Source organism: Erigeron canadensis, chromosome 6 (genome assembly GCF_010389155.1).
Source record: "Erigeron canadensis isolate Cc75 chromosome 6, C_canadensis_v1, whole genome shotgun sequence".
Taxonomy (NCBI): Eukaryota; Viridiplantae; Streptophyta; class Magnoliopsida; order Asterales; family Asteraceae; genus Erigeron; species Erigeron canadensis.
This window is the reverse complement of record NC_057766.1, coordinates 22,126,259-22,137,012: the sequence shown is the minus strand read 5'-3', so window position 1 is coordinate 22,137,012 and position 10,754 is coordinate 22,126,259.

Below are 10,754 nucleotides of genomic sequence, written 5' to 3'. Positions count from 1 at the left end.
ATACATCTAATGTTCAATCTATCTGTAACACACCGCCTTACCACAACACAATATTGTCCGCTTTGCCCGCAGGCTCACGACTTTGTTTCTGGTTGTTCGGGAAATTCCTAGAAGGGTCACCCATTTGGCATTGCTGCCGCCCGAGCACGCTTAACTGTGGAGTTCTCCTCTCATCCACAGCCAATACGCCCAAAACGTGTTGTGTTATGTAAGGCCAATGATGTCACTTATATCCGGGATCCCCTTGTATGTTAAGATTTATGTTTTTGTGAAAGCATACATCTTAAAAGCATACATCTTAACATACAAGGGGGAACCTGGATATAAGTGACATCATTGGTCTTACATAACACAACGCATTTTGGGCGTATTAGCTGTGGATGAGAGAAGAACTCTTTTTCGTAGTTTCACAAGTTTTTGATACAAAATTCGTAGTTACACCACACCTTTCGAAAAAGTTAGTATCCGTACAAAAAATTCGCGAAACTAACTTAGGAGTAGAGTACCCTAGGCTACTGTTTCGTTCATTTTTTTTTTGTAGTGTTAATTTTTTTTGAAATATATTGGTTGAAACAAGATTTGGGATACTAGTTAATGTTCCAACAGTCTAGCAAAACCGGTAGGATAGTATTTGGTCGTACCATGAGATCAGAGATGTCAAACAAGTATTTTAATTTAAAACTGTTATTAGGTTTTCCATAATTTTACGTTGTTTATTCAGAAACGGTCTGCCCCAGTATTAGTTTATTAGGAGTTAGTGACAAACCCCCAAATCAACTACACATTACTAGATTAGGTAAAGCAAATCGTCCCTCCGAACGATCCTGTAGCTTATCACTAGATTATACTACACTGACCGGGTTCTCTGCTCGTTAGTGAGTGTTTTCTAAATAGTCACTTGTACAACATATAAACTTAAAAACAGAAAATAAATACCCATCAAACCCCAACGACAAAAATACATTAAAGTTGCAACTACCTTATGAAATCTAAGCGGCAATTCTTCTAGTCAATCTTTCTCCTCCACTAACACTAGCTTTACCTATAAAACTGAAACAACTAAAAACATAAGCGATTGCTTAGTGAGTATATCTATACATATACATACATATCATGGCCACAACTGCCACAACATAACATATCATGTTAGGAACGTTAAAGCCAACCGGGTCTTACATAACGTCCTAACCTCATACCTAATATGGATCCATATTACGCTACCAAGCTCATGAGTCGTCACCCAAGAGTTGTGGCCTCACACAACATATAACCAGTTAATCATGGTTTGTTTTCCAACATATTAACCCCCATGACAGAATATATACATAAAGATATACCCACCTTGGCCACGACTGAACCAGTCCACAATTTATTATACTCTTGCGTATATACCTATCAAATGAATTACAGTATTATTAGACTACTTTACTAGCCTTTTATGTATACAATTCTGACCCATAAAGCAATCCATAAGGATGTTTGGCTCTCACGAATTCAATCATTTTCCATTTCAATATCATTTTCATGTTACCACATTATTTTGACTTGACTTAGTCATTACAACGAATATATTTTTATCAACAAGTGATCTTTACTAAACACCCCAATGAATATAACTAGATGTTCTTTCAAACTAAAGATTCGACATATATAATGTCATTATAATTATAGAATTGTTATACCAAAATATCTAGGGCTTACTTGTATAGTCCTAATAATATAAAATTCACAATTCAATAATAAGAACCCTAATTATTAATAATGGATCAAATAATAACTTTACCTTAATTTAACAACTCTTGGGAATTAGTAATCCACTTAAGTAGATAGTATTGGAAATAACAGTATAATAACAATATGTAATTTTTTAAATATATATATATATATATATATATATATATATATATATTACAATACGATTAAATAATGATAAAGGAATTAAACAAGAACAGAATGGAGGAACTAAATAAAAGAGGCAATTTGAAAGCTTCCTGCAAAACAAGAAAATGTAATCTGTTCCCAGGGTACACCGGTTAAAAGCAGCGTATTGCCGGACGTTGAACACTTGCCTGAAAGACGAACAGAGCACAGGGATGGTTGCTGTTTCGTGACCGAAATTGCAGAGAATGTGTGTGTGGTATGAACGAAATGTATGTGTTGTTGTTGTATTTATATACACAAAATTGTAACTCCAAATATTATTTATCAGTTTCATGAGTTACAAAACTGATTCTTCTAGCTCATTCTAGGAGCCCCGCACGGGCCCCGGTTTTTTGACCCAGAAACCCGTTTTCTGCACCCCCCCCCTGCGCGCGGGTAGGAGCCAGAGTAAAACACAACACAAGATCTTGACATAGCTTAGAAACCTCCACTTATAAACTGGTAAAAGTTTATATCCCACACCAATGTGGGACAAAGTTTTTCCAACTCCAACTTATGCACCAAACACACAACTTTGAGACTCGATATCTCATTCACCTTTAACCTAATTTGGACGCATCTTAGTTTGTTACGTAGCCTTGGCCAGAGACTACAAAACCCACTAAACAGTTCGCAATATATGTCACACGACTATATATTTATTGATGTCCAAAGTGGTGGAAAAATGCACTTTTTCCCAAAAGATAGTTCTTCTCCTTCTATGTTACTTCATTTTGATCGAGCCACAAAATTCACGTACTTGGCTCTTGCTAATGAAATTTGGATTGCTATCATGTTAATTGTTAACAAATTAGTTTCTTGACTTCAATTCTAAGGTCTACGTACCTTTAAGAAGATTTAAAAGAAATAATAGATAAAGGATAAGAGTCAAAGAAATAAGATTAGGATGATAATGGAGAAATTAGGATGGCTGGCTTAAGCATTTGATTGCCACGTATAATATCGATCTTTCATATATATACCTTAGTTCAAATTATTTATCTAGAATGTTTAAGAATATAAACTCACTATATATATTTACATCCCTTTACATTATATAACATTTACAAATATTTTATAATTTATTTACTTTTATATATAAATATAAATATCTAAATATAAATATAGGGTGTTACAAATACTCAGGGGGTGTTTGGCAAGATTTTTTTATGAAGCTTTTAGTTTTTTTGCTTATCTTGAGAGGAAAATTTTAAGTGTTTGTGTGTGCTTTTGACTTATGTTTTTTAGCTTTTATAAGCCACTTTTTTATAAGCTAGAAATCAAAACTTTTTAACTTTTCTTCCTATTTTCCTTTCTTTTTCTTTTTCCTTTCAAAAACCAAAAGCTAATCCAAACAATACATAAGAGCTTCTAAACTTAAAGCAAAAAAGCCAAAAGCCACTTATATTTTATAATCATATGCCAAAAAATATAAGTTAGGCCAAACACCCCCTCATGGGACAAATCTATAAAAGCTCCAACATAAGAGTATCATAAACATTATTCAGATCTTTAAGTCAAATTGACCTCTCATAAAGGTATTTATGATCTCTCATTAACGTTGTCTTTTTTTCTACCATTAAGTGACTTTTTAATAGTATATTATTTTTGATGTCTCATTAATGTTTTTGTTTTCTTACTTTTTAGGTGTTCTAAGATATTTACATGATACTTGGTTGAAAAAAAATATGAAGTGTCTATCAAGACAGACAAAATATGTCAGTTTTGGAAATTCAACAACAAACGGGGTTGAAGGTCAACATTTCAAAGTAAAGTTATACTTGGGCTCATCTCAAACAAGAATGGACATATTGGTATTTGTTATTGATAAAGTTGTGCTTTCACATTATACTTCAATAAAAGAAAGCATTGAAATAAACAAAATATATCAATAACATAAAGATCAACCATCCACTTTTTCAAGAATTATGGGGGCTTATTTTATGAACTCCTTTAGTTAAAATCTTTGAAGAACTTAAGATATCTGACGGTCTTAATTTAACTTTTGAGAATAGTGGTTGTCAATTGAGAATCGGTCATGGGTTACGATGCACACATAAGATTATGTTGCATTTTAATGCAAATGAGCCTATTCCACTACAATCGATGGATGTTTTTTGGAAGAAGCTCAATCTTGAGCCGTGTATAATTGGTGAAGATATTGATCATTGTTTTTGGAAGAAGCCTGATCTTGATCCATCTGCCATTGGTGAGACCTGAATATCACAAAGATAACCAAGGACGTCCAAGCTTGAACAACCCCAAAACCATCCCTAACCCAAAACCTCAGTTTTTTGACTTAAACAAGAAACCTAAATATGATGATCCTTTTATGACTACCCACAATCCAAACCTAACCCTATCCTACTATCTAGATATATTATTGAACAATCCATTATTTAATTGGACAAGGACTTGCGGATTTTTTTCCACATATCACTCACGTTCAGAATGTAGATGGAGATGGAAACTTTGGATTTAGAGCGATAGTTGTATGCCCGGGTCATCATCAAGATAATTGGATTATTGGACGAGTTATATGTGCATAATGCTAGTGATAGTCCACAAGTTTGCTAATCTTATATTAATTAACTAGACAAGTAATTAAACAACAGTAAGTAAAGAACAATAGTACAAGAGTAAAAATTTTAATATTAAAAAGAAGAATACGCAAAGTAAAAAATAAGAAAGAAAATTTTGAGATCTTGTTTCAATGATTTAGAAACAGTAGCTCTAATACCACTTGATAGTCCATAAGTTTGCTAATTTTATATTAATCAACTAGACAAGTATGTAAATAACAGTAAGTAAAGAGCATGAGTAAGAACTCAAGAACACAACTATGCAAGTCTAATCATATGTATCATTGATTAAACAATGAATACATGGTCAATATTACAACTTGACTTGCAAACATGTAAATGAAATATACATTTGTTAAGTTTAAGACTAACTATAAACTTAAACAATTACAACAAATGTAAATGAAAGAACACACTTTCTTTGTTACAAACACTTGGTGGACAAACACACCAATTGTAAAGGGATGTGTTGCCTTATATAGTAGAAGAGATAGGGTAACACATCCGTGACTTGATGGTGATAGGATGGTGGTTATCGAATTCACATTGGCTTGAAGTACTTGCAACATACGCCTTTGTCTTTTTTACCAAATCGAGTATGAAAAAGAAATTCTTTCTTTTCTTTCCATCTGCACCTTTGCTATAGAAGGTACATTCCAGTTGGAACAACCACCATGTCACTCTTGTCTTCTTCTTGTTGGAACTCTTCCGGCCTTGACTAACAATTTCGATAAGAATCCATTGTTGGCAAAGAGTCACTGGACTCGCTAATGGATTGCTGATGAACCTACATCAACGACCAAGTCTGGTTAGCGAATTTTTCACTCAACAACAACATATACTCATATGTTTACCAGAAAAGGCGTATGATAGCTTCAACACGCGCTAAGTCACTTTGAAGGAGCTCCACCTCTACCACATTAGATGGATATGTCAAATACGCAGTTACTCATTGCTTCAAGGTATAATGTGATTGTTTTAATTTTAAGTAACAGAGGAAGTAGCCTATAAATGTCACAACCACATAATAATTGGGTAATTGCATTCTTCAATGGTAACCCATTTTGTAAGATTGGTGCTACAAGGGATTTCCCGATACCTCCTACGCATCCACTATGGTCTCCTTACACATTCGACCGAACATGGGAACATCCTTATTTGCATAGACAAAATATGTACAACCAACTTAATTTTCCTAATCATAATTTAGTAGGGTTGAAAATTTGTATTAATGATTATGATTAATATAAAATATTTGTTATCAATCTATACTATATTATAAAGCAACAGCGTGGCCGTATTGACTTTCAGAATAACCAAAACGTTGTCAATGAAAACAATTATGAACTTATTACATAACGGGCAACAATTGTGGTTCGTAAGATTCATGAAAATTGCAAAATCATTAATACAATTCGAAGAGCATAACTACGAATTCAAAGTGCTCATAGGGAGTATAGATAACATTTTTAGGAACATCTTCATCGCGTGCTTTAAGTTGATGATGAATGAAACGAAAACTCATCTTAAAATAATGCAAAAATGCTTCCAATTGATCGAATAGAACATCAAATCTTGACAACGGGTACTCGTCTTCGATTGTCACTTTATTCGGCTCATGAATAGATAAACACACGCGCATAATCCCATCTTTCATTTTATCAAAAAGGATAATTATACCTCTCGAGAACGACTAGAACGAATAAATTCCTCAGAAAAGACATTGAGGAAATCCTAAACAACAAGAATAATCTCCAAAGATTGTGGTTTCCTTTCGCCGTCAACGATCCAAACATAAGTCTGCCATACAATGATTATCAAAACACACAAGCGAAAGTACCAACAGAAATCCACCGCTTCATTTCTTCCGCCGAAGACAATTGTATTCTCTCAAATAGGGATATTGAACTAGGTCGTCTTCTCCTCCCACGAAATTTGGCGTCGTTCACATTTAGCAAATCTATTCCCAAATATTGTATCACACGCCCCCGAAGGAAAAGAAAATAAATTGGCTCGAAAGATTTCAGATTAGGTTTTAACTTTTATAACTACCATACTTATCATTTACAAGTTCATTACTACCATAATTTCATCTTAATATCTATCATCATGTATCAAGTAGTCAAATGCTCATTCAAGAAAAGCATGACAATCATAATCAGAAACACATTCGTCATACTCCATATAGTCTTTTAACATAACACTTTTACAAATCATCTTTAAACCAGGAATCACAATTTCCACGACTTCATACTAACACATGACATGCATCCATCACATTACACTACCAATTTAAACATATTATTTCTCAACTAGTTCTCATTGTCATACCCCGTATGGTCTTTCGTCACAATAATAATGTGACTGGTCTTACTACCCAATTGTCTTAAACTAATAAAAACAATGTCATGGGTCTCACTACCCAATTGTCTTACACCAAATAATAACGATGTCACGGGTCTCACTACCCAATGGTCTTACACCAAATAATAACGATGCTACGGGTCTCACTACCCAGTGGTCTTACACCATATAATAACAATACCAACTTAAAGTACCAAACTTGATTCAAGCATTTTATAAGATTTTTTTAATAAAAAAAGTGTATGCTCAGTTATAAATTTTCGACAAATACATTTACCAAAACTCATTATAAAAGACATCGCACAAAAATTAGAAATTTTGACATGACCTTTTCATAAAATCTAGTATCCATGCTTATTGTTAAGCATCAAAACTTGTTATGGATAATGAGTTTCAAAAATACATTTGATCATAATCATTACATTACAATTACAAAATAACCCATTATAAATAGCCAAAAGCTCCTTGAATCGAACACTTGACATTACAATAACTTTATCAAAATGACATATCACCATTTTTCCGTAATTAACCAAATAATTCAAGTTTTACAATTCAACTTCAATAATCTTCAAAACACTAAATCTTGTTTCCACAAAACCTATAAAAAGGGTAAATAACTAGAAGATACGCAAAACTTAGTGAATAATCTTGTATACGTTTATACACACGAATGAGGGCAATGCACAAAGGTCTATTGCATATAGCCTATGGCACCGTCGTACCATATTTATATACTCACTTTTGTACTAACGCATTACATGGATCCATATAAGCAAATGATTACAATCTCAAATAAACAATATCAATGCCCCTGCTTAGGCTATATCTCAAATGTTCCACATGGGCTATGACCACTACTTAGGTCATTAATCAAAGAAGGCCCTTACTTAAGGTCAACGCCAAATCGATTACCACACACAGAATCCACCGTCATATGGTAATCGACCTGAAGCATATATAAAAGTTTGCAAGACAACTCACCTCCTTCGTGAGTGGCGAAGCCAGGATTTTTATCCTAAGGTTGCTGAACAGTTTTCATCATACCAATAAATGTAAAATTAAACTACAAAATATAAGTGTTGTAGTTTGGCGTTGCCAATTACCTTAAAACAGATTAAATACTTAATAATAGTACTAAAAATATAAAGATTTATAGAAATTGTGGGGTTGTGATAATGCTAAAATTATACATATTTCATTAAGCGTTATCTGGTCTTTTTAATGAATATTTACACGCATTTGATCATGAATGAATGTATTTTAGATACTTATTATTTGCATAAGTGTTTTGTAGGTAAAACTAAAGATTGAACAAGAATTGGTGAAGAAACGGATCAAAAACAAGTCAAACGGAAAAGAAAGTCGAAACTACTCTTAAAGACAAAACAACAAGGACTTCGACAGAGGAGAGAAAACCTCAATAGAGGTCGACCTTGACAGAGAGATTTGGCCTCGTTAGAGGGACGTGCAGATTCAAGTTTTTGAATGTAAATTTCCTGTCGTTTCCGCATGATTTGATGGCACTACACTCAATGGAGCTGTTAAAAAATAACATTATTGTTCCTAATGGGGAACATGCTACCCCATCAATAATGTCATGACGACGAGGCTCGTTTACTTTCCGTGGCTATAAAACGAAGACGTGTATCAAGATGAAGTGTGTACACCGGGGATCCAAAGTTACTTACAACTTCCATTTCTCTTCCGTTACTGCACCAAAACCACCATACATCACCACCCACAAAACAAGTTTACGTTACCGTAACTCCGTTACCAAGTTACCATTAACATACATAAGTTTTCGGTTTCGTCTTGGTTGCACATCACAAACATAAACACTTCCACTTTTACTTTCAATCACAAACAGTTCCTAGACACCACCAAAACAGTTACTCAAAGTCTCATAAAGTTTCGTTGATCCATATTCAAGTTACCATTAACGACCGCGAAGCTTTTGACTTTGTTTAAACTCTTGTTCTCAAAACACCAACACCTCAAATCACTTTGTTACTATATTATTAACCATTTAAAGTGTGTTGTAATGTCCATAAGGTTACTTTGTTAATTCTTGTGCATCCGCTTACAACAAGTATACGAAAGTAAACATGGTTCTATTTGTATGATATTTCTACGTCTAAGTTGTGTTATAATATTTGTTGTATATTGGGTTTTGATCATTCTATTCCCATGAAAAGTATCATGAAGTTTCGTTATAGTTTGTTAATGCGCATGTAAGCATGCGTTGTTTTCTCACAAGGTTTTCAAAATAGTCTACGGGATGTTCATTCAAGTTTCTAGTTGATTGAAGTAGTTAGATAGCTAGATTGAGATTTAGTCTTGTTGTGTTAAGAAATAGAAGCATTATTAGTTACAACAATAGCTATTTTAGGTGACATGAAATAGTTAGTTGGTGCATAGTTGAAAGGAAGGTGTTCATATAGAAGTTGAAGAAGAAAGAACATGAGAATAGTTCTTATGTTTACTTTCAAAAGTAAAAATTGCAAGGTAAGTGATTTTCTATCCAGGATTCCTACAATCCTAAAAGATTAGTTTTTACATATTTAGTCTAAATAGCTGGATCCGTGACAACCAGTTATAAAATAGATTTTGTGTAAATGTTAAAGGTCAAAGGTTCTGAATGGTTTTCAAAATGTTAAAAAGGATTTTCTAAAATTCAATGGCATTATTAAAACCAGTTTAACTATTGTTAATGTTTTCAAATGGGTCACAAGTAGTTGATACGCAACATGACAACTCGGTCACAAAACCCCCACTTTTCTAGATTAAATATAATACTTTTATTAAGATTGATAAACTAACGTTTTCCCTGTACTATGTTATAAACAAGAAGGTACACTGTCTGTGTGTAATAGTCTAGATATTGGTATAGCCTAGTTTTATAAATTTAAAACTTAGTTGATTTTCATGAGGAAAAAGATTAAATAAAAGTAAAGCGAAAATTACACATCAGGTTGTCATGACCACCCTTGGCCACCACATAGTTCCTCTAATAATCGTGACCACAAATCAACAATCAAGGCCACAGGAACACAATATATATGCTTTCAACCTAGCAATAAATCACAAGTACATAGAAGATCATAAATCACATATTCGACCACCTAGCAACAATCAATATCATCTTAGCATCAAACCCATCTTTTATAATCTCACATTGTTCTGGGTTTGATTTACAAAACATTAATCTCTTATATCATTATCATATGGCCAAACTCACTTTCGTACAAAATCTATCATTTTCATATTTGACCAGACTGACTTCAAAAAAGCATAACTTGAGTTTTACTCAATCTTTGTACGTGATTCCAGTGTCCAATTAAAAAAGACACATATATCTACGTTTTATATTTAGTGACCAACTTGTGAATTATCCTTCAAAAGTGACTTCTACTCATTTTAAAAACAGGTACAGTTTCTGTTCTTACTAACAAAAACATATTTGACCATACTGACTTCAAATAATCATAACTTGAGTTATACATCATAATTTTACCTCACACCAGTGGCCAACTAAAGATGACACATATAGCTACATTTTATCTTTAGTGACCAACACATGATTTTTCCCTTACAAATGTGTTTTACTTGTTTCAAAAAACAGATACAGAACCAATTCTTACTGAAATATCAAATTGACAATACTGACTTCAAATATTCATAACTAGAGTTCTACTCCACATTTTTACTCCATTCCAATGTCCAATTAAAGAGGACACATATAGATACATTTTATCTTTAGTGATCAACACATGATTTCACCTTTACAAATATGTTTTACTCGTTTCAAAAACAGATATAGAATCGGTTCTTATTGAAAATCAGATTGACCATACTGATTTCAAAAATTCATAAATCGAGTTCTAC